The 26,602-nt window shown below is 42.7% G+C and overlaps 1 long non-coding RNA gene across 1 annotated transcript in view; it reads left to right on the plus strand.

Moving 5' to 3' along the window:
• The window catches only part of LOC149748010 (uncharacterized), a 121,592-nt gene extending 101,546 nt beyond the window's left edge, over positions 1-20,046 (plus strand). Inside the window, exon 2 of the long non-coding RNA XR_016394943.1 lies at positions 19,544-20,046. This is a non-coding gene — a long non-coding RNA (uncharacterized LOC149748010). The remainder of the gene's footprint in view (positions 1-19,543) is intronic.
• The last annotated feature ends 6,556 nt before the right edge of the window (positions 20,047-26,602 follow it).

Raw genomic sequence — 26,602 nt, forward strand, 5'->3', positions numbered from 1 at the left:
TTCCCTAGTGATGTGTGAGTGCCTTTGATGGTAATTTATTGTCGGGTTGAGCAGCCAGGTCTTAACTGTACCCTAAAATTGCTTACCATTTTGATGCCTCCAAACCATCCCAAAATGTACCTTTTTCCTACATAAGGGTGTGGGACAACTCCCTTTTAACTGTCTTCTGTGGTAGAATATGGAGCTTAGAGAGAACATGAGGGAGGGATTCCCCTGCTGGGTTTCAGGGATGCCTTGGTCCCCAACTTCTAATTGCAGCTGGGCTGTATGAAAGTTTTGCTCCACTCAGCAAAATTTTTCTTCATGGCTTAGGTCAACAGGGCTTCACTGGTTGTGCAGAATGGTCAAAGAGCAGTTTCTACTCTGATAGTCGACTCTTCAGGAAATTTCCATTGTGGCTACTTGCATCTGTGAATTCAGATGGGCTTAGAAGTGAGAATGTTGCACCCTAACCTAGGGAGTCTGGGCTGTGAGAGGCAGTTGACCCAAAGCAATGCCCTCCTTCTGAAGTCATTCTGTAATAACCCATAACTCCCACATCTGACCACTCGTTCATCTGGTTTAGGTAAAATTCAGCATCCCCTAAGGGGTGACCAGGGGGAAGAGAGGATGAGTAGTGAAGTCCTAAGAATGTAAGTTTAGCCCAAGCAGAACTTTGTTCTTAAGTATAATTGAATTTGGGCCCAACAGTCTTCTTTGCCCCAGCCTAACTTTGTCCCTCAGTGTAATACAAAGCATCAAACTCTAGGGCACTCAGATTCATTACAGGAGGATGAGTCAATGTTGAGAACAACTAAGAATGTAACCCGTGTCTCGTGAAAGTATAAGGGGAAAATGGAGACTGAAATTCCTACCTCTCTTTCTGGAAAGGCCAGCGTAACATCCAATGTTGACTTAGGTACTGTGCTAGAAACTGGTGTCTACCTATGGACTGAGTCCTGGTCGGCTCTTGTTACAGACTGTCCATTCCAGCTGAGTTCATTTGTTCTCTCTCTCCCACACATGACACTCACCACATGTGCTTGCTGGTACTTGCCTCCAATGATTTTTACAGGCCAGTTCCCTCCTTCTTCAACCTTAGGTACTGTTTCTCTGTCCTCCGTGTTCAACCCTGTCCCTTTCTTTTTTGCATACCTGGTCCTAAAAGTCTCTTCCACCATAAAGCTGCCTTATTGGCCTTACCTGACCCCTAGGACTCCATTGTTTTACAGTTCCTCAACATTTTATTATTTGTACGTATCTCTCTGTTCTGTTGCCTGCCTACATCCATGAAAGGACTTTCCGTGGCCATCTGAATGAGCTTCCTGACTGAAAGCAAAACTATTACCACCAGCTTCTTAGGTAGATAAAAATCTCTCTTCTGTTAAAGACCTTCCAAAGAGGGAGAATTTACACGCTTCCTTGGCCTCCAATTTTTATGTCCAGTGGAGTTGTATAGATGCAGATGAATTTGATAAAGACAGTGGCTTCCATGGTGGAATCCATGTGAAATGTCATTTTCCATATGATAACGTGCAGATTGTATTTTCTCAAACTTCAGAAATTGAGTCATTTATCTGGAAATTTCAAAGAAATATGGGGCATCTATCATGATTAACTGGTTCTCCATTACATACAGAATAAAATCCAAATTCCATTGCTTGGTCTTCAGAGCCCTCCATAGTGACACTACATTTATCTCTATATCCCTTCACATAACCTAGACTACAACCTCTTGGTCTACTTTAGGTTCTGGAACTCATTCTATGCTCTTCTGCTTCCAGACTTTTGTACATACTATTCTTTCTGTCTGGAATGCCATTTCTTTCCTCATCGACCTATCAAGGTCCTATCCTTCATTTAAGCCCAACTTAAAAATCTTCTCCTCCAGGAATACTTCCCAGATCTCTCTAGTGACAATTATTTCTGTCTCTCCTCCAACTAAGGTGTCACATTATTTGAGCCTCTGTGATAGCACTGTTTTGTACTGGAATAATATATATCTATAAACTTAGCATAAGGCTTTGGACAGTAGGTGCTCAAGAAATATCAATTATCTGGAAAACATGGCTTGTTTTTACGTTATTTTGCTCTTACGTTTCTTCTCTAACCATGTCACCATTTTATACTGGCCAAATCGGTCTTTGCGTATTCTCCACCTCTGTCTATTGTAAGAACAGATCATCTAAAATAATCTAGTGTGGGTAGAACTGACAGGTTTAAGAAGACCCTGAAAGCAGAACCATCCTTGGAAAGTTTCTGGACTGGTTTGAGATTAGCTTTCCTGCATGACAAAGGGCATTTGAAGGAATGTCCATGATGAGCCACTTAGGGAGAAACCAGGATCAAGGGAGAGGCACCTGAAGATTAGAAGAAACTGATTTCTGGGAAAGGGATCAGTTTAAGGATTTTGTATGTCAGCAAAAAAGGCAATGTACTTGCTTAGAGGTATTCATTTCACTCTTGGCACCAAGCTTGATTTTTTATGCTACAATAATGTCGCTGACAGCACTTTTCCTGGCCAGTGCCCGAGGAAGGGCTAACAGCTCTGCTCCCATGTGCTTCTTGGTAGGAGGAGAAGAATGCGATGTTTTTTGACTGCTCCATATGCTTAAGACGATACAAATCTAAGCCTCCCAGGTCTCTTACCAATTCCTCCCATCAACTATTCACTCACCCATCATCTCAGGTCTCCTGACTTCCAACAAGGCCTTTGCATTCTAAGATAAACTGTTAGATTATTTCCCTTGTTACCCTCTCTTATTTCTGATGGTCCACATGGGTAATTTCTTCAGTCCTAGTCCTCTGTGCTCAATTCTGTAGCTTCTTTCTTGCCAAACTCTTGTTTATTATCTATCTCCTCTTCCTCCTCTAGCAAGTATTCTCTGACCAACTTCTGGAAATATCCTTAACCTTTCCTCATCCTCCCCAGCATGGGTGGCTAGATCTCAGCCCAGATCTTTTAGTAATGTTCCTGTTTCTCTGTGTCTTGTTTTCTATCATCCAGGGAACTTCCCCATAAGGACATTACTTTTCTTTTTAACTCTGTATGCATCCATGTGGCCTCCAGTTTCTCCAGTCAGAGAAGTCATTGACTGGCTTTCTTTTGCTTAGAAAGTCAACCAACATTAACAGATGACAATAAAGAGAGATTTAGAAGCTGTTGACTTTCCTGATCCCGTTCTTCCGCCCCTAATCCTTCCTTTCCACTGTTCCTTCCGTCCCCAAATGCTGGCTGAGCATCTGCTATGTACTAGGCACTGCTCTAAGTTGCTATGCTTCTCCCTGTATACAGCTTATACTCAAAGCTCTTTCTGAGTGGTTGTTTAGATATTGGTTTGCTATGGGAAATTACTTAATCAAATGTTCCCAGACAATGTCAAAAGTATGGAAGTCTCTGATTGAGTACACAGTTAGGATTTCTCTTCTTTGTTAGCCACTCTCCCCATTCTTGGTATTTCTATTGGTCATTGGTCCATCTCTCAGAACTTGATATAGAAAAGTTGTTTTGTGTCTCATCCTGTGATGAGCAGTTAGTCCATCTCAACCATAATTTTAGCATTTACTGAAGAACTCAAAGGATGGGAGTGGGGATACTAGATACTCCCCTCAAAAATAGAAGCCATGGTTCTTGCCTTCACAGAACTTAAACTTTAACAAACAAGACAGAAAGCATCGTTTCTCCCACTGTCATATGTAAACACACACATGTGCTGGGTTACGCAATTAAATATTGTTGAAAAACTAAATGGTTAGGTGAAATGGAGCAAAGAAGTCATCTCAGTTAGTTGGAGTTAACAAAGAAAGTGTCTTTGGAGGAAAGGGTTTTAAGCAGCTGGGTTTTGATGGGAGACTGTGGGAAGTAGAGGCCGTGAAGACAACATTCTAGGGGATAGGAGACAATATTCAATCACAGGCTTAGATGTAGGAGTGAGTAGGGGGGTGGGAGTTGGTGAATGGGTTATCTTGGCTGAAGCGCAAGGTCTAAGTAGGAAAAATAAAAAGAAATAGGTTCAATGAGAGATTAGGGGAGAATTGGTGGAGGACCTAGATGGCCAGACTAGGTTGATGTGTCTTCCTAGCTGGAGGCAGGGGAATAAATAAAATAACTCTAGAAGGACTGAAATGTTCATTCTTCTCCCTAGATCTTGAGAGAAAGGGATTAAGACTTTTGGAACTCTGACTACTACCTGACTTAAGGGCTCTTCTAACATGAGGGAAGGAACAAAGACCAATTATAATATAAGCCAAAGGGTCTGTTTTTTTTTTCTTCAAAATATTGCTTAAATTTCAGCTGTAATTATTTATTCACAGGAACTCTGCACTTCACTTTGCTTGGTTCTATTCTGGAATCATAGATTGACCCTACAGAAATTAACTTAGCCAGTCAAATACTTCTGGCATCCTTCAGTCTACCCATTGTTTCCTGTATAACAAGGTTTCAGGGTAAAGCAAAGAAACTTTCACACATGGTATCTGTCCATTGACCTTTACCTTTCTGGATTCACCCTCCTTGAGGGGAGGAAATATTCACAGAGGAACTGCCTTTGAATTTTGCCAGCCTGTTAGAGGGAGGTCTTTTAAATCTGGGTTATATTAACTACGACAGGGGAGGAGAGTCCCAGCTCCAGCTTCCAGGCCTTTTATGATGTTTTCACCTTGGACTGCTGCTGGAATTTCCCCTGAAGCAGAAGGAGGGGGTGGTCACTTTCCATATAATGCTTAAACATGAATGAGAGGGAAAAGATACTATAATGTGTCTACCTCTTCCCTTTGGTATATTTATGTTTAAAAGACAAAATACCAAGAAAGGAATTAAATTTTGTAGAGAAAGAAAGAATAGACTTACCAAAGAAAGAAGAACTTCCCAACAGAGTGGATTATTGAAGAGGATTATTGAATCCTCTCAATAGAGGATTGAAGGAAATTGTGTAGTTCCTTTATCTGAGGAGTTAGAAGAACTGGATCAGTTACCAACTGTCTGCATGATTTTGGAGGCAATGCAACGAATGTGGAGACCTCCAAAGTTCTGTCTTCAGGGCTAAGATTCAGTGATTTCAGAACAGGACATAGAGAGAGGAAGGCAGAGTGACCCGAAACTGTCTTTTCACACCTCTCTTCCCCATGGCTCCATGCCCTTCTGCTTCCTCAAAAACATATTTTTTTGTCTTTCTAGTTCAGAGATAGAAGACTTTGAGGAAGTGAAAATGAAGTTTATTCAACCTAGATGTGCACATGGAATTTTGTGACCAATTCTGTAATGATTCTTATATCTGAATGAATAGCCAAAGTGAAATTTCATACTGACATTGGGTCAACTCTTTATTCCTGATTTGTGGATTATCTACTTGGTGGATTTTTGCAGAGTCCGTACTTCCACTGCCTTGGGTCTAGCAGAAACGATGTGTCAGAAAAAGCATCAGGGATAGACACAGATGGTGTGTTTGCATGTGTGTGTGTATGAGTGACTTTGTGTAGGTAAAGTGATGTACCACTTTTTTTGGTAACACTAATTACATTTTGAGCTTGTATATTTATTTTGGAATCTGTTTAATGGTGGCCTCTACCACTAGATAGAAGGCTACATGCAAGGCTTATGTTTATTTTGTACACCATTTTACACTCAACATTTAGTGTAGGACATAGCACAGAGTAGCCAGTCAACAAATGAAAGAATTATATGCGTCTCTGCTCTCATCCACTGACCTGGATAATGAGAAGTGCCTACTTTCCAGGGGCTGGGAGGATTCTATACTATGGCAAGTGGAGGAATCAGAGATGAGCCACAGAAACTGTGATCAGTTCTCCCCAGGTGAGGCTAGCAGCTCTAGGTCAGATCCCTCGTTCACATCCCCTGCCTATCACTGGCTGCATCTTATCGTAATACCTAGGGCACAGGCCAGGGAGTGATCCAGGGCTGGGGCTGGGAGGAGGTGAGTCCTGGATATCAGAATAGACATCTTATTCCAGCTGCGGTGGTTCCAGATGTGGCAGGGTTCCAAGCCCACTGACCTGCAGGGCACTGTGGGGGGTCGGTGGCATGAGTCAGAGAGGAATGCGGGGCTGGCTGCTTCACTCTGTGAAGAGAAGTCGGTTCCCCATTCCTGTCAGTTCTCTAATGGCATCTCCGGGGCAGAGCTTAGAAACATTCAGCTGAAGAAGACAGACTGAGCACCCACGCTCTTCTGAATCCCCTAGAATGTTGGCAGGAGAAGAATTTAAATGGATTTTAATGGGCAGAGGACAATCCATAGACCAGCAAAATATCATAGTGTGTCTCAAGTGAAAGGAAGATTGAGAGATCATCTTATCCATACTTCTGCCTTCATTCCAGGTAAATAAAAATCCCTCCCCTTGAAGATTTTTCTGACCTATAAGATGGAGGCCATACCAGGGCAGTAGAAGCTCAGGGTAAATTCTCCAAGTTCCCATTTCCTCATTCTCCTGGTGGGACTGAGTGGACACACCAGAGAGATCTTTACTTCTACTTCCCTCAATGCTCTGCTTCTTCACACAGCACGCAGTGGTGGGACGTCGCTGCAAGTGTGGAGAGGCCCTCATTCTTGGTTCTTACTGGAGAGGGGAGCTATGAGTCTTGTAAATGTGATGACATCGGCAATGACAGACTCTTCAGCTGCCTGCTAGTCAGTAATTGAAGCCAGGAATTCAGCACACACTAAGACACACCCAGCCTTCACTGTGGGTTCCCAGGAGTGGGTTCCTGCGCAGCCATCAGGCTGGGAGGACCCTCACTTAACCAACCCTCTCTGACAAACTCCAGGTCCTCAGAGCTGAATCCTAAATTCCCAAACCAAGCAATAATTTCATCCCTCTTTCTGTTTCCGTTCCCAATTGTGCCTAAACTGTTCTTGCAAGTTATTCCCAGTTGCTAAATCCCCAGTAGGTGAGATCTAAGCTCCATGGTAATATCATGGGATGTTCTTTCATTTTGATTTAGTTGAAATCTTTTTTGTTATAATCAGAGCCTAAAATTGATCAAACCAGAAAGCTTCTACACTGCTTTGAAGCTCCAGGCAAATAGGTTGGGGATTTTTCCTGCTGTTCTCCACCTCTCTCCATAATGAGATGCTTTGTTTCCGTGAGTGAATCGGCCCTGATCCAGACTTTCAGACTCTGTGACAAGACATTTCAACCCTCCCTCTGCCTCCAGGCAGGACTGAATTTAACTCATCCTAGGCTGAAGGCTGTCTCCTGTAGGCCTTGTTTCAAGATTTCCTGAATCTTTGGCATCTTTTGGTTGAACATGCACAGCTCTTTGCCCCTGTTGTCGAATCTTAATTTCCTTTGGTGATTCCAACACATTACTTCTCATTGTGAAAAGGGAGATCCAGGTAGGGTGTTCCCTGGCAGTCTAGTGGTTAGGACTCTGAGCTTCCACTGCCGGGGGTCTGAATTCGATCCCTGGTGGGGGAACTAAGATCCCGCAAGCCATGAGACATGGACATACACACACACACACACGTGCGCGCGTGCACACACAAAAGAGAGAGATCCATGTCTCATAACTTTCCAGCTAAAAGTGCTCAGTTCTTTTATAAAGCTTCTCAGATGTTAGTTTGGTCTCATGTCTATCTTCCTTATACCAGAAGAGGAAAGTTAGTGTTATTTGAAATTTGCCTTATTATCTGAGCAGTGTTGACCTGAGCTAGTTGTCCATATTTTTGTCACTATTGTTACTGTGCCTCCACTCCAATGACCTTTCTTTGGACTGAGACTTCAAATGTAGTTTTCTCTACCTGGGATGCCTTTCCCTCTCTCATCAGTCCTGACCTACTGTTACCTCCAGGCCCTGTTCCGTTTTCTCTCTCTCTCCCTCTCCACTGCCTTTCCTAACTCTGCATTTCCTTTGTGTTCCCAATCCTTCCAATCCCCCTAGCAGCAATGTAAAGAAGTTCGTTCAGCTGGCCTCAAGACCTGCCTTCACCTCACTGTCTTCAAATACGGATCCCAGATGAGAAGAGCCCTGAGGAGCATACAGGGGATCAGCATTAGAGTATAGAGGGCTGCATAATAGCATGGAAGTCAAGAACCCCAAAGTTCTGGTGTGGGTCTTAACCTTGGGCAACTCATAACCTCTCTGGACTTTCAGTTAATTATTCGGACAAGGAAGTGTTATATCAGGCCATCTCTAAGAATGCTTTAAACCTGAAATATTATGAATTTGTGTTTTCCTTTCTTTCTTGTTCTCCTCCAAAATTATGGACAGAACTCTATAAGCAGGGAAACCACAGAATAGAAGAATGAATTAAAAGACATAATTGGAACTCACAGAGGAAGAACCATGTGAAGACCAGGGAGGAGATGGCCACCTACAAGCCAAGGAGAGAGGCCTCACAAGAAGCCAAACCTGCCAACACCTTGATCTTGGACTTCCAGCCTCCAGAACTAAGAAACAAATTTCCGTTTAAGGAAAAAAAAAAAGACCTAACTAGTAGGGGGTGGGGGGGAAGCCATTTTAATGTGTAGGTAGTGCTGGTGGTAATGATTGAAAATTTGTAGCAGGGATGAGAGAGGGCACTGCGCCTTCTTATCCTCTTGCAATCTTACAAAAATTGCTGTGATCTGTTTTAGAGGGTAGGGAAGTGGCTATGGCCTAAGCCTTACATCCTTTGCACAGTGACCCTGTATCCCAGAAATATGTTTATTCTACTGTGGGAAGGTGGGTCCACCCTCCCTAGAGTCATTAAAAAAGACACTACATTAAGTTCTTACTCATTTCTTCCTTAGAAACTCCCAAGTCCTATGTGAGTAAAAAAGAAGATTATTTCCATCTGGAACTAAAAAAAAAAAATCTTCATTTTCTAAATGGAACTCAAGCTTCTTCTATGATATATTGGTTGTTATGCTTCATAACAATCCCTGTAAAATAAAAGGCCATAAAACCCAGTAATTTATAAGGTTATGTGGCTGTGTGTGTGTGTGTGTGTGTGTGTGTAATTTATGTGATTACCACTGTGTACTAGAAGAGACTTAGAAAATGTCATGCTGACCACATCACTTACCCTAAGCAGGGACAGATCCACATTAGTTTAAACAACTGGAGCACTTAGATGTTTTTTAAAGGGGATCCCTGAAGAGCTAAAGGAGGGAGGGAGATGAATATTTATTAAATACTTATTCTATGCTGGGTATTGCAAAAGACTATATACCATATTTGCCTAAATATAAGGTGAAGTTTTATCTTCTCAAAATAAATTCTCAGAAAAGAATTTGGTTTATATTTGAATCCTTGCAAAGTGTCATATTGTAGAATATGTTTTCAATTACTTGATTTTGAAAAATTAGGTTCTTTTTTTGGGAAGACACATTAGCTGACAAAACAACAAACAAACACCCCCCAAACAAAAAACAGAATCGATGCTAGTTTGAATTGCTTATAGAGGCTATTTGATGGAATTTGTTAAAACAAAACAAAAACCACTTCAGTTTCTGGGAACGTGACAGTCTAGGTTATTTGAATCAACTTTCCTGCTGAAAACAACTAAAAATGCTGGATAAAATATTGAAAACATCTTAAAAGCATCAAAGAGGTGACAAGAGGGCTTCCCTGGTGGCGCAGTGGTTGAGAGTCCGCCTGCCGATGCAGGGGACACAGGTTCGTGCCCTGGTCCAGGAAGATCCCACGTGCCGCGGAGCGGCTAGGCCCGTGAGCCATGGCCGCTGAGCCCGCGCATCCGGAGCCTGTGCTCCGCAACGGGAGAGGCCACAACAGTGAGAGGCCCACGTACTGAAAAAAAAAAAAAAAAAAAGAGCTGAGACGATAGTAAGAAAATATCAGGCCAAATCTAATGGAAAATGAAAATTCAAAGCAGTATAAGTGGAAAAAAGAGGGCAGTTTTGACCAGAAGGTATTTGCTGATCAAGGCAAACTTGAACTCTGGTTTTGATAGCTGGTCTCAGAAGTTAAAACTCAGGGTTGGCTAAAGTGGGGAGTCTAACAGGAGACCCTTTTCACATTACAGTGAAGAATCAAAGGGTTACACCCTCAAGGTAAGGGTGAAACAGAAGTAAACCTAATTTTTCTTCTCACTCCTGAAGGAATGCAAGAAAGTGTCCCTGGTGCTGAGCAGAGCAGAGGGGAAAATTCCCAGCCAGCCTGATTTGTAGCCAAATTTACATTACTCTGGTAACCAAGGAAAACCTCAAACCTTGAATTTAGTTTAAAATGATGCCAGGCAAGTATTTCCCTAGGCACCTGGCAAAGGTAAATGCAAATCCTCCCTCAGTGAAGGCACCTTAATCCTAACCTTCAAAAATGCCCACAAGTAATTCTTCAAAGGCAATGAATAAGCAAACATACAGGGAGGGAAGCCACCTTGAATGAGAATCAGCAAAAACAATAGACAGAAACAGATTCATGACAAATTCAGACATTGAAACTCTCAGTAATATATTATAAAACCAGCTTGAAAATAGTTACAGGGAAAATATGAAAAGTGATCTCGTGGATCTGAAACAGAGCCAAGTAGAATGAATCTAACAGCAGATTGGATCCAGTTGAAGAGAGAATTGGCACACTAGAAGATAAGTCAGGGAGTTCCCTGGAGGTCCAGTGCTTAAGACTTTGCCTTCCAATGCAGGGGGTGCAGGTTTGATCCCTGGTCGGGGAGCTAAGATCCCACGTGCCTTGCGGCCAAAAAAACAAAACATAAAACAGAAACGATATTGTAACAAATTCAATAAAGACTTAAAAAACATGGTCCCCATCAAGAGAAAAATCTTTATTTAAAAAAAAGAAGATAAGTCAGAAGAAATCTAGAATGCAGCACAGAGACACAAAAATATGAAAATATGGAAGAGGGTTGAGAGATGTGGAAGATAGAGTGAGAAGACCTATCATATGTTAATTAAAGTTCCAAAACAAAAGGAGAGAAAGGACAGGGCAGAGGCAATATTTGAAAAGTTAATTACAGAATTTTCTAAAACCGATTAGTCACTAAGAAGCCCAATGAGTTCTAAGCAAGTTAAATAAAGAAATCCACACTTAACAAGTGTCAGTGAAACTGCAGAACATGAAAAATGAAGAGAAAAAAAATAATAAGCCAAGTAAGAGGCCTGCTTCTGGCCACAAAGAACTAGCTGGCTTGGAACTTAATCTCCCACTGTAAACAACTAGAAAATACATATGAAAAGCTATTTTCAAATACTGAGACAAGAAGCAATGAAGGACTGTGATCCCTGAGAGAGGGAAACAAACAAGGTGAACCCTATAATCACCCTGGATTCCAGTCTGGAGGCAAGTTTGAAACAGCAGCAACAGAGAGAGTGGGCATCTAGCAGAGTGTGGTGGTCATGCTAAGTTGAGATAGAAATTGGAGTTCAGGGAAGCTGAGGCAGCTAGAACTGGTGGGTCGGGATACTTTAGAGGAGGGAGCCATGCAGAGAAAGAGCTCCAGGGGTCTGCCTACAATCTCCTAGAATTTTTGGATGAATACTAATTTGTGCCTGGGTGGGGTAAAACTCCATGATGCTGGACAGAGAACAATAGCAGATAAGTGTAAGTTGAACAATTCTAGAGTTTACACAGGGCTGGGAAACATTCAGATTCTGTCCATCCAGAGTAGAGACATCACTGAACACCTGGAGTAATCAGTAGAAACCCCAGAAGGATGATGCCTTAGTATTAAGGCTAAACTAGCCCAGACTCATCCCTAACAGTCCATGTATGTTCTCACAAAGACACAAATGTTCACAGCAGCTTTATTCATAATAGCTAGAAACTGGGAACAACTCAAATGTCCATCACCTGGTGAATGGATGACGAGTTGTGCTATGTACACAACGAGATACTTCTCAGCAACAAGAAGGAATGAACTATCAATACATACAACTTCAGAATACTGGAGAGCATATTTTCATATATGAGTTTCCTCACATTATTCTACTAGAGTTGTTATGTTTTTCTTATTTATTTGCAGGAGTCTCCTGCACAGTCTATATAGACGCTACTCTATAGCGTCTCTATAGAGTGTGGTTCATGATCAGCAGTATTGGCATTACCTGGAGCTTATAAGAAATGCAGAATGTCAGTCCTGCACCAAACCTACTGAATCGGACCCACATTTTAACGAGATCCCCAGGTGTTTATTCTTTTATGTTTCAAAATGTGCCTCCCTTGACCCATTATTTTAGGATTTGGTAAATATTATATTCACCTGCAATCATATCCTTCTTGACTTAAAAATTTTCATCATATCCTACTCTCCAAATTTTATCTTTGCATATAAAGATCACTATTGTCATAAGTTGGCCCTCATCTCTTCCCTGGGCCATCCCTGACTTCATTTTGTCTTAGGGAGAATCTAGGAGTGGGTTCTTATCCTATGTGTGGCTATGCCATTGTCTTGTACAAAATCACATCTGAACACTGCCCTGTAAGCATTCTAGTATTCTTGTGCTCCCAGTGCCGAAGAGCAGAGCCCTGCCCTCTGATGACAGAGATATAAAAGTACAAATCAACTTATCTACAAAACAGAAATAGACTCACAGACATAGAAAACAAACTTATGGTTACCAAAGGGGATAGAGGGGGGAGGGATAAATTAGGAGTTTGAGATTAAAATATACACACTACTATATATAAAATAGATAACCAACAACGACCTTCTGTATAGCACAGATACTAAGTATCTTGTGATAGCCTATAATGGGAAAGAATCTCAAAAAGAATGTGTATATGTATAACTGAATCACTTTGCTGTACACCTGAAACTAACACAATATTGTAAATCAACTATATTTCAATACAAATTTTAAAAAATAAAGAAGGGAAAGACTAGACGTATGAAAGCATGAAGGAGGGTTAGGAGTCTGTTGAGATAATTCAGACATAACCAGTTTGGTTCTAGACCAGGTCTAGGACTATACAAATGATAAAGGAGGCATGCCAGATTCAGCCTCTGGCTGGGGTGTCTGTTGTTGCTGGGAGGTCGAGGAGCTCAGTTACAGCTGAACAAGGGCCCTCATGTAACTTGTGGGCACGAAGAGATTGGCCTCACCTTACACCGATGCTGTGCATCTTTTGTCCCCCACCCTGTTGCTATTGATGTTTAAGAAGATTGTGTACAGCATACACACACACACATATATAAACATGTATACACGCATACCTAAGGTAGTTAACACCTCAAGGGACAAACATTGAATAATGGAAGTTAGCAGTTACTGTTTTCCTTCTTTCCCCTAGAGAGACTGGGGATACAGTTGCTTCACTTGGCCCATTTGAAGGCGTCCTCCCATGTGAAGCAACAACTTTTCTAGAAGCCATGGCGAGCTATGTAACACAAGCCTTTTGATTTGCCCCTTTTTCCTGCTTTGCTTTCCTCATCCTTCACTCTTGCTTCCCTGGGATTGTACCCCTCAGTAAAGTATTATCACATAAACTGCTTCAGGCTCTGATTTCTAGAGCCAAGAACTCAGAAGAGAGAAGAGTAGAATCTGAGAGGCAATAAGGTGGAAGAATGTGAAGGGTTTGGTAATGGCTTGACTGTATAAGGTAAAGATTAGGGGGAGTTTAAAAATTAGCTCCCAGTTTCCATAAACTGGAGGCCTGGGGCTGGAGTACTCTTCATAGCACTGAGGAAATGGGGAAAAAATAGTCAACTTTACTGCTTCTTCGTATGGGGGAGCATAAGGTGTCTCTATCACAAATAGATGGTTCAAAAGTCTCTGGTCTCAGACACTATAAAACTCTTAGAGGAAAACATAGGCAGAACACTCTATGACATAAATCACAGCAAGATTCGTTTTGACCCACCTCCTAGAGAAATGGAAATAAAAACAAAAATAAACAAATGGGACCTAATGAAACTTAAAAGCTTTTGCACAGCAAAGGAAACCATAAACAAGATGAAAAGGCAGCCCTCAGAATGGGAGAAAATATTTGCAAATGAAGCCACTGACAAAGGATTAATCTCCAAAATATACGAGCAGCTCATGCAGCTCAATATCAAAAAGCAAACAACCCAATCCAAAAATGGGTGGAAGACCTAAATAGACATTTCTCCAAAGAAGATATACAGATTGCCAACAAGCACATGAAAGGATGCTCAATATCACTAATCATTAGAGAATTGCAAATCAAAACTACAATGAGATCAGCTTGGTGTTTGTGACCACCTAGAGGGGTGGGATAGGGAGGGTGGGAGGGAGGGAGACACAAGAGGGAGGAGATATGGGGATATATGTATATGTATAGAAACTAAAAATAGAACTAAAAATAGAACTACTATGTGAACCAGCAATCCCACTACTGGGCATATACCCTGAGAAAACCATAATTCAAAAAGAGTCATGTACCACAATGTTCATTGCAACACTATTTACAATAACCAGGACATGGAAGCAACCTAAGTGTCCATCGACAGATGAATGGATAAAGAAGATGTGGCACATATATACAATGGAATATTACTCAGCCATAAAAAGAAACAAAACTGAGTTGTTTGCAATGAGGTGGATGGACCTAGAGACTGTCATACAGAGTGAAGAAAGTCAGAAAAAGAAAAACAAATACCGTATGCTAACACATATATATGGAATCTAAAAAAAAAAAAAAGGTTCTGAAGAACTTAGGGGCAGGATAGGAATAAAGACGCAGATGTAGAGAATGGACTTGAGGACATGAGGAGGGGCAAGGGTAAGCTGGGATGAAGTGAGAGAGTGGCACTGACATATATACACTACCAAATGTAAAATAGATAGCTAGTTGGAAGCAGCCTCATGGCACAGGGAGATCAGCTCGGTGCTTTGTGTCCATCTAGAGGGGTGGGATAGGGAGGGTGGGAGGGAGTTGTAAGATGGCAGGGAAATGGGAATATATGTATACGTATAGCTGATTCACTTTGTTATACAGCAGAAACTAACACACCATTGTAAAGCAATTATACTCCAATAAAGATGTTAAAAAGAAAAGAAAAAAAAAAAGCCTCTGGTTTCCCACGTCAGAGTCCTCTCCCTGTGTCCTCTTATCATTATTTGATGTGTGTACATTTGCTACGGGGTTAGGACAAGCTGGGTTTGACTCTCAATCCTTTTTATGGTATAATGTAATAGAATAAAATAATAGAAAGGAATGCAGTCAGGATTACAGACGTATGAAATCATCTACCCTAACTTTAGTTAATATAGTTTAACAACTTAAAAACCTAATGAATAGATACAACAGGACCATTTCAAAAAAGAAAAAGAGCAGACTGAAGCAGCAAAGCTGTTTGTCTAAACTGGGCTGTACTGGGTCCAAAGAAACACCCTCCCCCAAACAAGCAAGTTGTGAGGGAGGAAGTTTCTCCTCAAGGGCATTCAAGTATCTTTTTTCCCAGCCCATTAATCAACAACAAGTATTAGACTCAATTGTGTGTGGACCCCATATGAGGTTCTCTGCAGGTGGATACTAAAGAAGCATTAGGCATCAAGCATCATTGGAGGACATGAAATACGGCAGGAGGTACAGGCCACGTGAGCATGAAATAAACCTGAATACTTACACAGAGCAAGCAAGTCTAGAACAGACTCATGTATCCAGCCACTGTGTGCTCCTATGTAGCTCAGATATAATATGCCCAAAAGTAGAACTCACCTACTTCCTCTAAACCTGCTCTATCTTTTGTAGACCCCACTTCAGTCGGGGGCATCCAGTTGCCTATGCCAGAAACCTGGTCATCATTCTTGACTCCCTCCTCTCCCTCTCCGCCATTGATTAAATTACCAAATCCTCTCCTTTTCACTCTTAAATACTTCTCAAACCTACCTCTAGGGCAGGCAGTCTGTATTGACGGGACTCTAGGCTAACAGTCTTCCAGTTTATTTATTTATTTATTTATTTTTGTATAAGTGATGACAGAATTTATTCATTCCATTATTCAACACATTTTTTTTTGGCCGCGCTACGCGGCTTGTGGGATCTTAATTCCCCAGCCAGGGACTGAACCCACGCAGTGAAAGCACAGAGTCCTAACCACTGGACCACCAGGGAATTCCCAGTCTTCCAGTTTAGAGATCCCCGTGGTGAGGAGTCCTTTCAGACTCACATTCCTTTTTTACATAAGTGACATACAGTGACTTTCAAACCTAACAAAACCCGAAGTTAGTCTGCACCCTTCCATCTACAGGAAATTAACATAGGCTCTTGAAGATTACCATGTGTATCAAACCACATGGCAGATAGAAAAGGTGGTTGAGGTCCAAGGACCCTGCATGATGTCAGTACAGCTGCATGTTACTGGACAACCCAACTCCCCCATTAATTGGCCAAGCCAGAATGGGTTAAGTTCTCCAAGATTAGGTGCTGCATGCGTTGGTCTTGGGATAGTCAGCTGCCAGGGCTTTGGGGAGCAGAAAATTGGATGGATGGGCTTGATATTCAGATAAAGTAGTCTGGCTCCTAAATTACCTGGATAATTGCCTCCTCGTGGTCTAGGGCTACCTGACCCCATACTCCTGGAGCCACAGGAAATCTGAAAGTCATAACTGTCTGTGAGAAACTGAATGGGGTGGCTGCCAGCACAGGAAATGAAAACAGATTGTTCAAAGTGGCAAATGAGCAATGTGCTCATCGGGGCAGGCCAAGAAAAAACAACCCAGAATGGGAGTGAGCTGGAGGGCTCTGAGAATTTTCTCACTCTGCCTATTGTTTGAATGTGGCTTGATTCATTCCCAAGTAACTCTATTTAACATACACTTATCCCAGCATTGCTGGTAATTAAATCTCCATCCTCCAGGAAGCATTCCCTAGTTCTCCTCACCCAATATGGGCTCCTTGTGTATTCTGTGTTTACATAGCACCAGGGGACTCAGTCTGTACTGTATTTATTTGCACTATTTATATGTAGCTTTGTGTTTTTGAGCCGTTTTTCTATATGTGTTCCCTTAAGTGGATTTATGAAAAATGTCTCTTCAACAGCCATTTTCCCTTTTCCTTTCTTTTGCATTTTACAACTCTTTTCATTTGATACTGTCTAATAAAAATCTCCATGTACCTTCTTAATACCTTTATCCACACCTTGCCCTCTTTTTGCTCTTTGACTACAAGTATAAAATCAATGCTACATGTGCAGTCAGGATATAGTACACGTGCCATTAGGTTTTTGCTTTATGGATGATCTGCTTTAAGACAACATCTCTAGGAAATCTTTGCATCTAAAAGCCTGGATTCCTTGTGCATCCTCTGTGTCATTGCCACTATGCACAATAAGCCCTACCCCTTCCCGTTCCTACAAAACATAATGGACTTCACCCTACTCTGCTTGGAAAACCCTGTCCCCCTTCTGTGCTTGGCAAGTGAGGAAGAACTCAGGCTTCAAAACCTAGCTCCTCTCCCATCCCACCTGCTCCCAGAGCACTTTTTACAAACCTTTACTGAGGCCCATGCCCATTTTATAATGGTTGTCTCTTTTCACATTGGTCTTCACCAAAATGCGTACCTCAAGACCACAGCTTGCTTGTCTTTATAACCACACCGCCAAACACTGAATCTTCCACGCACTAGATACTCATAAAATGTTAGAGAACAAACACTTAATGGATAACTTCTTGCATAGAACGTTGACAGTTCTCTGTTCCACATCTCCACCCATCCAAGGAGCCTGCCTGGATGAATTCTTCTGACTTCATTCTTCATATGCTTCCTCTTCCTCGAGTATCAGTGTCCAGCTGGTCCCTAGTCTTTCTTTGCCATCAACCCAACCCCGCCATTAATTGACCAAGCCAGAATGGGCCCGGGGTGGTTTAAATAAATCACTTCTTCATTTATAAGATGTTCCTTCCAATATTTATCTCGATATTAATCTCACATCTACTACGTGCCACACACTCTTTGTTTTAGGTGCTGAGGATACGTCAGTTATGTGGCTTTTTGCCATCATATTTCTCGGCCACAAACACCGACGTATACAATACACACACCTGTCCTTAGCACCTATGCCATGCTAGATAGACATTAGCACCTGTATACATAACACTGCACTTCAGCAGTAATCCAACGTATACACTCACTAATCATACATTTACCTAAATAGCAAGCCTCCCAAGATACAGAGTATGCCACCTTCCCCTCCACTAGTACATATCCATTCAGACACATGTTCTAATGAGTGTGCTTGTGGAGGTACACAAACACACCCGTAGACCTCAGCTTTCCCTGAACGCTCCTTCCTTCTTCCCTAGCAAGCTGTGGGATGTAGAAACATGCTCCATTTCGTCAGGAGCAGAAGGTCTTTGAAAACTATCCCGTACATATATTGGACCAATTTTCAAAATTGGGCAAGCCCCGGGTGAAAGTATCTTCTCTTAATTGCCAGTCCACTTGCCCCATTCTCCTGGACAAAGCAGGACCCGGAGACTAATTTGAGGCTGGAAACCATTTAAAGTGGCACATCAGCCTACAGGTAAAAATGAGGAATATCTATTGGAGAAGGACACGGAAAGGGAGGAAGAGATTAGGGAAACGATGGCCATTCTGTTCAAGGCGCAGCGGTCCTGTTTTAGATGTTCTCTGTCGTTCTCCTGCCCTTTACACATTGCTCCAAATCTCCAATTGTTAGACATCAATGTGTTCATGCTACCATCTCCAAGCAGAACCCTGACCAGTAATAGGATGCAATGCATCCCATGTGAAGAGAACTAATACTCAAAGACCATCCTTTTATATATTTGATTTCATTAAAACCTTAAAACAATCCCAATGATAGATAGTACTTGTCTCCATTTTGTGAACAAGAAAACCAAGGTTCAAAGATATTAAGTAATAGTGATATTGGGATTTGAACTCAGGCCTGACCAACTTATGATCTTTCTTATTATCTTTCTTCTCATGTGCTAGGACTGACCTGAAGTCAGGGAAATTTGAGTTTTTAGGGTTTTTTGGATTTTTTCCAGCAGTGTAGGGGTGTCGTTCTCAGCCAAGGGCAAGAGTTATGGATAAAGCCTTTGTTTGTGACGCAAAGAAACTGACCTGTGATAAGAGGGGCCTCCATATATTGGCAGCTGGTAAAATACTTTCACAGAGATTCTAATGATAACATATATCTTTGTGTGTGGTAGTTTACAGTATCTAAATATCTCCCATCTATTGAACCCCTTTGATATTCACACTAAGCCCTCTGAAGGATGCAGTCCATACTCATTTTATATTTAAGAAAACTGAGGAGCAGCAAAAAAAATGCGTCAATATTTACTGAGGAAGTGACTTCTCTCTCTCATACACACACACACACACACACACTCACACACACAACAAACACACACAGTACCTACTAGGGGCCTCTGTGTATTTTCTCACATGCCATCTCTGTGAAATAGTATTATTTTGCCCATCTTACACATGAGGAAATATTTGAGTTCTACCATGAAACATTGCATTTAGCACTATTTTCCAACAAGGTCAACTGATTGGCATCTAAGTCATCCTGACACGTGGGTATCACAAAGCCTGCCCTAAAGACTACTAAAGAGGGGGGTTGTTTCAGTCAGGAAATGTTTCCTCTGTCTAACTCAATCCTTGCTTCTGTAGTTTCATTCTGTTTCCTTGTGGTTTTTATTTCCCCAGAAAGAATGAAGAACTGCTGCCAGTGGTCCTGCGAATAATAACTCTTCAGAGATTTGAAGCCCATTATGCTGTTGAAGCTCCCAGACCCCATATTTTCATGTTAGAGTGGACTTAACTCTGAGTGTTCCTCAGTAGAGGCTCAGAGCCGTATGTAAGCAAGATCACTCTTTTTACTCTCGGGACCCTGAAGATATATTTCATGGGTCAAGAGGCCTTACAAGAAGCAACTGGCCTGCCCACCAATGGGGGGGTGGGGGTGTGTGTGTGGATCTGAATAGACCAGGAGGACAGAAGGCTGGTGACGTAGTTTGCATCACGCCTCCCTGTCTTTCACCCTCTGGCCTTCTTCCCCAGACTTGAGGCCCTCTCCTTGCTTCTCTCCACAGATCTAGGTCCACTCCTTTTCCACCACCCTTTCCTGCTGCTTCTTGCAAAACACACATGGAGATGCACACGTGGCATCTTGTATGTATCCTTTCATTGATTAAAAACTTTTATTTGTATTTATTTATTTTTTTTGCAGCATTTATTCCCAGGCGGTAAGTTTTTGTTTCTTCAGTTTCTTCTGGGATATCTTTTTCTTCTGTGAAACCTCCTCTTCTGGTTTAGGAACAATCTGTGCTTTTTCAGTAGGGATCATCTCATTGTGGCAGGGAGAGCTCATGTATGGGTTGATCTGACCATGAGCTAAGTTCTGCGCCACATCTTGGGGGCTTTGTTCACCCGGATGTGCTCAATGACCAGAGAATCTACATCTAAACCCTTAAGGTCAACACTACTGTCTGCATTTCTGAGCATGTGCAGTAAAAATTCAGCACTCATTTTGGGCCACCAACCCTGCATCCAGCCCCACTCTTTGGCCTGGGCCCACCTACCAACTCCGCCACTGTAACGACGGAATGGCATACATTGCTCTGTAAAGTGACATCCTTCAGATAACTTGGTGGCTTTTTGGATATGCATACCCTTAATAGGCTGGGAAGTTTCATGAGTGTTCTTAAAGTGAACACGAAGATTTGAACCTCTTGATTTGCATGATTTTGTGGGGTTTTCTGCATCTAGTGAATAGCAAACCATGTTTAGAGGTCACTTCAGGCCGCTTACCAGAAAAGCTATCCCTTCACGTTAATCCTTTACTTCCTGACTTAATTTTTCTCTATTTTGTTTCTTCACGTCTTCCCAGCATTTACCTCTGCAGCTCAATAAAGCGCCTCCTGGTCTGTCCTTGTCTCTCTTTGCCTTGGTCCCTGTGTCATGAGTGCCGTCCCGTCTCCTCCATGGGACTGGACCCCACCTTTAGGAAGGGGATCTCCTCCTGCCTCTGGATTTTCCCTCGGCCCCCGAACACAGGTGGTCACCTCAGGAGTCCTGACCTACACATCATCTGATGACCCTCCACGTCAGTGAATTATTTCTTAAATTCCTATTTAAGGTCTTGCTCTAATTCTGGATATGAAGCCAGCATTTGCCAAGAATAACGTTTTCTTGCTTCTGACATTAACTCGGGGTGACAGGGGAAGTGTGAGGGAGAAGAAAAATATGATTCTGGGGATGAACACAATTTCTTGGGCCAATTAACCGAGACAGTTCACATGTTTATTATGCTTAAACTATTGGGTGATTAATTAAGGGAGCTTTATAGGCAGTTTAATACTCTACTAGAATAAGGCATAGCTAGTTTATATAAAAGAAGAGAGAAACAGCCCTGAGATATATCTATATCTGATGATGACTATGACAAATGAAAGATGGGGACATTAAAGAAATTTCCATAAATGATATAGTTCAGAATGTGGGTACAAATAGTCAACTCTTTTTTTTTCTTTTCTTTTGTGGTACGTGGGCCTCTCACTGCTGTGGCCTCTCCCTTTGCGGAGCACAGGCTCTGGACGCGCAGGCTCAGCGGCCATGGCTCACGGGCCCAGCCGCTCCGCGGCATGTGGGATCTTCCAGAACCGGGGCACGAACCCGCGTCCCCTGCATCGGCAGGCGGACTCTCAACCACTGCACCACCAGGGAAGCCCAAATAGTCAACTCTTAAACGTTGGCATGTCAGTTATCTTCAGGGAATTAAAAAATCTAACTTGGGACTTCCCTGGGGCTCAGTGGTTAAGAATCCGCCTGCCAATGCAGGGGACACGGGTTCGAGCCCTGATAAAGGAAGATCCCACATGGCGCGGAACAACTAAGCCCGTGGGCCACAACTACTGAGCCTGTGCTCTAGAGCCCGTGAGCCACAACTACTGAGCCCACGAGCCACAACTACTGAAGCCCACGCACCTAGAGCCTGTGCTCCGCAACAAGAGAAGCCACCGCAATGAGAAGCCCGCGCACCGCAACGAAGAGCAGCCCTCCGCAACTAGAGAAAGCGCATGCAGTAACAAAGACCCAATGCAGCCAAAAATAGATGAAAAAAAACCACCTAATTTGACTGTTTCTTGCCTGTCAACATGCATCGTGGCTACCCTACCCCAGTCATTCCCAAATTGGCACTGCAAACTCTTTCAAATGAATGCTTATATAAATTGTAATTGCTAATGTATAACTCCTTAGGCAAAACCAAATAAAAACATTTTTCATCGTCTACTTCATTTTTATTAGCACAATTGATCAAGAGTTTCCTGAGATTAAACCAAGAGTATTTATTGAGTACCTGGGATAGGTATGGCAGGAGTAGCAAGGTGAGGTCAGTTCAAGGCCACAAAGGAACTAAATCATGTTACTTGAAGATGTGGCTCCCTGAATAAGCCCCAAACCTTCCCTGTCTACAGCCTGAAATGCCCATTCTGTTCCACACCTTTTCATCTGACACATAGCTGGTTCAGTCTTTCTGACCTTCCCTGCCTTGCCTATTTTTTGCTTTTCCACCTCAGCCTTTTTGCGACTGCTGCACGTAACTACTCTCACAGAAAAAAAGCTCTCTTCCTCCTCCCTTCTTTATTCCTCCCATTTGGCCGCTAGATACACGTGCATAATGCTAAAAGTGCCTTCTGGTGTTGTCAGCTCTGTCATGTAATTGGTGATTTTAGTGGAAGGGAAACAGTGCTTTGGTTCAGGTAGCCCAACATAGATACACCATCAGCTTGCTTTCTCTGTATGCCTTTGTCCCTATTATTTTGTCTCTCTGTAACCTTTCATGTATTCAGCAATTATTCGGTACTTACTGTGTGCCAAGAATTATATTTGTGGTTTAATACTGACACAATATTGCTGTTTCTCTCTAATTACCAGATATTTTAAAAGCCTAAAGAGGGAAGTTATACTAGGAAAATAGCTATCAGAGGAAGTTGATTTTCCCCCCTTATTCCTAGAGGTTTTATTATTTGGGGGGAAGGCAGTGGCGAGAGGGTCAATATCGCTGATCCGAGATTTCTTTCTCACCTTAGCTCCTGTCCTGGACCGTGAGGGTGGGGCTGGGTGGCCTGCATTCACTGTCCCCCCATACCTTCTCACCCTTATTTTTTGCCCCAGTCCTCCCACCCCCACCAACCAAGAGGAGTCTGTCACTGTAATTAAGCAATCTGTAATCAACAAAGTGAAGCAGCCTCATAGCACCGGGGATCAGCTCGGTGCTTTGTGACCACCTAGAGGGGTGGGGTAGTGAGGGTGGGAGGGAGACGCAAGAGAGAGGAGATATGGGGATATATGTATATGTATAGCTGATTTACTTTGTTATACAGCAGAAACTAACACACCATTGTAAAGATGTTAAGAAAAAAAAAAAGAAAGAAAGAATGAGGCCAGTAATGCAGTGGGTGCTATTGATGGGGGATTAGTGAAACTCATGTGGTTTCCTACAACTTTCCCACTTTCTGAGGAAGCGGGGGGTGGGGGGGAGAAACTGTTGACTCAGCACTCTTAGCATTAATCCCTGTGCTCTCCCCAACACTCCCAAATTAAACTCCATGCTGATGTTGGATGGCACATGGATCCACTGAGTATGTGAGAGCTTTGCTGGCAGGGTCACATCACAGTCATCTCCGTATACCCAGTGCTTGTACAGCGTCAGTGCCCAATAAATGTCCCCTGAGTGCTGGGAGAGGGTGGGCTGGTAGCACAAATTGAGCACAGGACCCAAGGGTCCTGCCGTCCTGCTCAAGACTTTCTCAAACAGACTGTGGCTCCGTTAGCATTTGGGTGAATATCATTGACTGAAAGGGCTCTTGGTACTAAGAACCTATTATAGGCTCTTTTCCTACTCCTCCCATATTGAACCCTGCTTTTACTGTAATTACCTATATATGACGGCATAAGTCCTCGGAGGATACTGACCATTGTACATAGCCTTATATTGCACAGAGTGTATGTGGCGTATTTCCAAGCCCCAGTAAAGCTCTCATGCTTATCTCGCAGCAGCAAGGATTGAGGCTAGAGGTATGGAAAAACTGCCATGCCAGAAAGTCAAAGGAGAGATCCCCAGAATATCCCTTTCTATTAATTTCACTGAGTCCAGTGAAACAACAAAAGCTACACCGAGGACTAATCAATCTAGAAGTTCATGAAATGCTTTATGTGATCTTCTATGGCAAGGGAGCTAGCGCTGTATTAAGATATTGTTCATCCACTTTCCCAAAGTGAATTCCATGGAATCTAAAGGGCCTTCTATGGGGAGGCAGGAGAATGACCTCTCAAAACGCCTTTCAGCCCAAGGCTCTTAGATGTGCAACCTTAGCATCTCTTGAGCTTGTAGTGTTTTTGCTTTTGTTTTTTTTCCCCCTTGGCCCAAGGATTAGAGCTGGGTGAGCCAATCAGGCAAAGATAGAAGTTCAAATCATTCATTCCTCTATTTTCATAATACTGCCCCTAAGTTGTACAACCTCCTCTAAAGCAAAGAAAGAGTTTAAACTTCTTTCCAGGTAGAAAGTTCTCCTGCAGAAGGATACAGTATGAGGTGCTAGTTAAAGGCACAAGTTTTGAGTCACACAGGTCTGGGTTTCAACCCATTCTCCTGCTTCGTAGGGCAAGTTACTTAATCTCATCTCTGAAACGGTGGTAACAGTTCCTACCACGAAGGTTTGTGAGGATTAGAAGAAAAGAAAGATATAAAGTGCCTCCTAGCATTGTGCCTGGCTGACAGTGAACGCTCAGAAATGGTTGTTAAGAAGAACAGAACTGGAACTTTCCTGGTGGTCGAGTGGGTAAGACTCCGCGCTGCCAGTGCAGGGGGCCCGCGTCATTCCCTGGTTGGGGAACTAGATCCCCCATGCATGCCACAACTAAGAGTCCACATGCTGCGACTAAGAGTCCGCACGCCACAACGAGGATCCCGCGTGCCGTAACTAAGACCCAGCACAACCAAAATAAATAAATAGACAAATAAATAAATAGAAGAACAGAACTAAATCTAGCTTCAATCCCTCCTTTTCCAAAACGTGCTGTGTAATTTCGCCTAGGTTTATGTGAGCTTTGAGGTTGTTCTCATGTGTCTTTGTGTCTTGTTTCTCCACTTAAACTGTAAGGTCCTCTGGGCAGGGCCAGCTATTCTTTGATATTATTCCTTGATATTATTGAATATTTGATACATGGCCTAAAACCATAGAAGATTTTGGGGCAGGCATCAAATAATTATGATTGACCCTTCTGCCATTTCAAGTTCATAAAATGTATTATTTGATCTGTGTCAGAGGAGCTTGCTCTGTATTAAGATATAGTTCATCCACTTTCCTTGAGTGTATCCAGTGGAGTCCAAAAAGCCTCATATGTGGTTTGAAGGAAAAAGGAGATCAGGAACATAGGTGCACACTGAAGGTGGTAGGGAAGAAGAAAAAACCTGCAGTGTGGAGTAGAGCTGGTTGAGAAAATTGGGCCTGTTAGACTTGGCTGAACCCACACACTGAAGAGAACCTTCTCTTCCAGGACTGTAGTCATCAACCTTGCAAGTCTGAAAACATAACCCCCTGGCCTGAAACCACAGCTGCAGGGTGATGCTGGTGCTAGGGGTCATCTCTATGATCTCCTTCCCTTCCCAAAGCTAGAGCTCCCTTTCTTCTTATTTCTTCTTCCAATGAGAATATAATTTTGGTGAGAGCTGATCTTTTCCCATTTATTGTCTGTTCATTTTGCCATTATCTCTGTCTGTGAACGTTTTGGAATCATTTGCAGCAAATGTTGTGTCTTGACCCAGCTTGTTCCTGTTACCCTGCATCCTTCGGCTTGGCCATCTCCTTACTCTATCGTTTGGTGAGAGCAGAATGAAACACTGCTGATAGCCACTCCTCCTAGAGAAACCGTTCTTGCTGGATCGGACCCCTCAGAGAACACCTTCTCACTGCATCAGAAATCTCCTCTTTTGGCTATCAGTGTCATAGTTTTCTACCAGTAATGTGGACAATTGAGATGACAGGGAGCCCTTCCTAAAAAGGTAAAAGGTCTTGGAAGCCTTTGGTTCAAAGGGCGTGGAGCTTAATCTCTGAGAATTTATGGGGGGTAGATGTCTCTCCCAACCGTCATCCTCCTTACTCCACAACATCAGCATTTGCACATTTGAGACTTGTACTAAAGAATATTTAACAAGCCTGTTCCCCTTCACCTGGCAGCTTATTGGCTGGTTCCATGATATGTTCCAAGCAGACAGGTTGATTCGGACAGTAGAAAGCCTTTGCTATTCAGGATATGGGAGTGGGGGAAATGGAGCCAGAAAGTGTTTCATGAGATGGTGAGAGAAGAAAGGGAGAAATACCCAAAGTACAGCTGACCTGCTTAAAAGCAGGACATACTTAAAAGACCCCAAAGGCTGAGGCTTTTGTAACATGAGTGATGAGTATTAAAGCCAAAAGGTCCCTGCTTTCAAATAGGGATATTCCTAAACGTATCAAGCAAAGCCGAATCCACAGCATCCGTTGTGCTATTTTATTTTGCCTGTATTGATGGGTTGCTTTGTAATTGTTCTCAGGTCGCTTTTATTGTGTGTGTTTTGCCTTTATAGGTAAACCCCTCCTGGACAGGACCTGACTCTTCAGAAGAGTCCCCCCCCCCCCCACCAGAGGTGCCCATGTCAAGGCTGTGCTAGAGCAGAAGTTCAAGAGCCGTGATTAACCAACCACAGTTGAAAGCACAGAA

Source organism: Delphinapterus leucas, chromosome 11 (assembly GCF_059928025.1).
Source record: "Delphinapterus leucas isolate spDelLeu-1000000601 "Yukka" chromosome 11, BTC_Dleu_Yukka2, whole genome shotgun sequence".
Classification (NCBI taxonomy): Eukaryota; Metazoa; Chordata; class Mammalia; order Artiodactyla; family Monodontidae; genus Delphinapterus; species Delphinapterus leucas.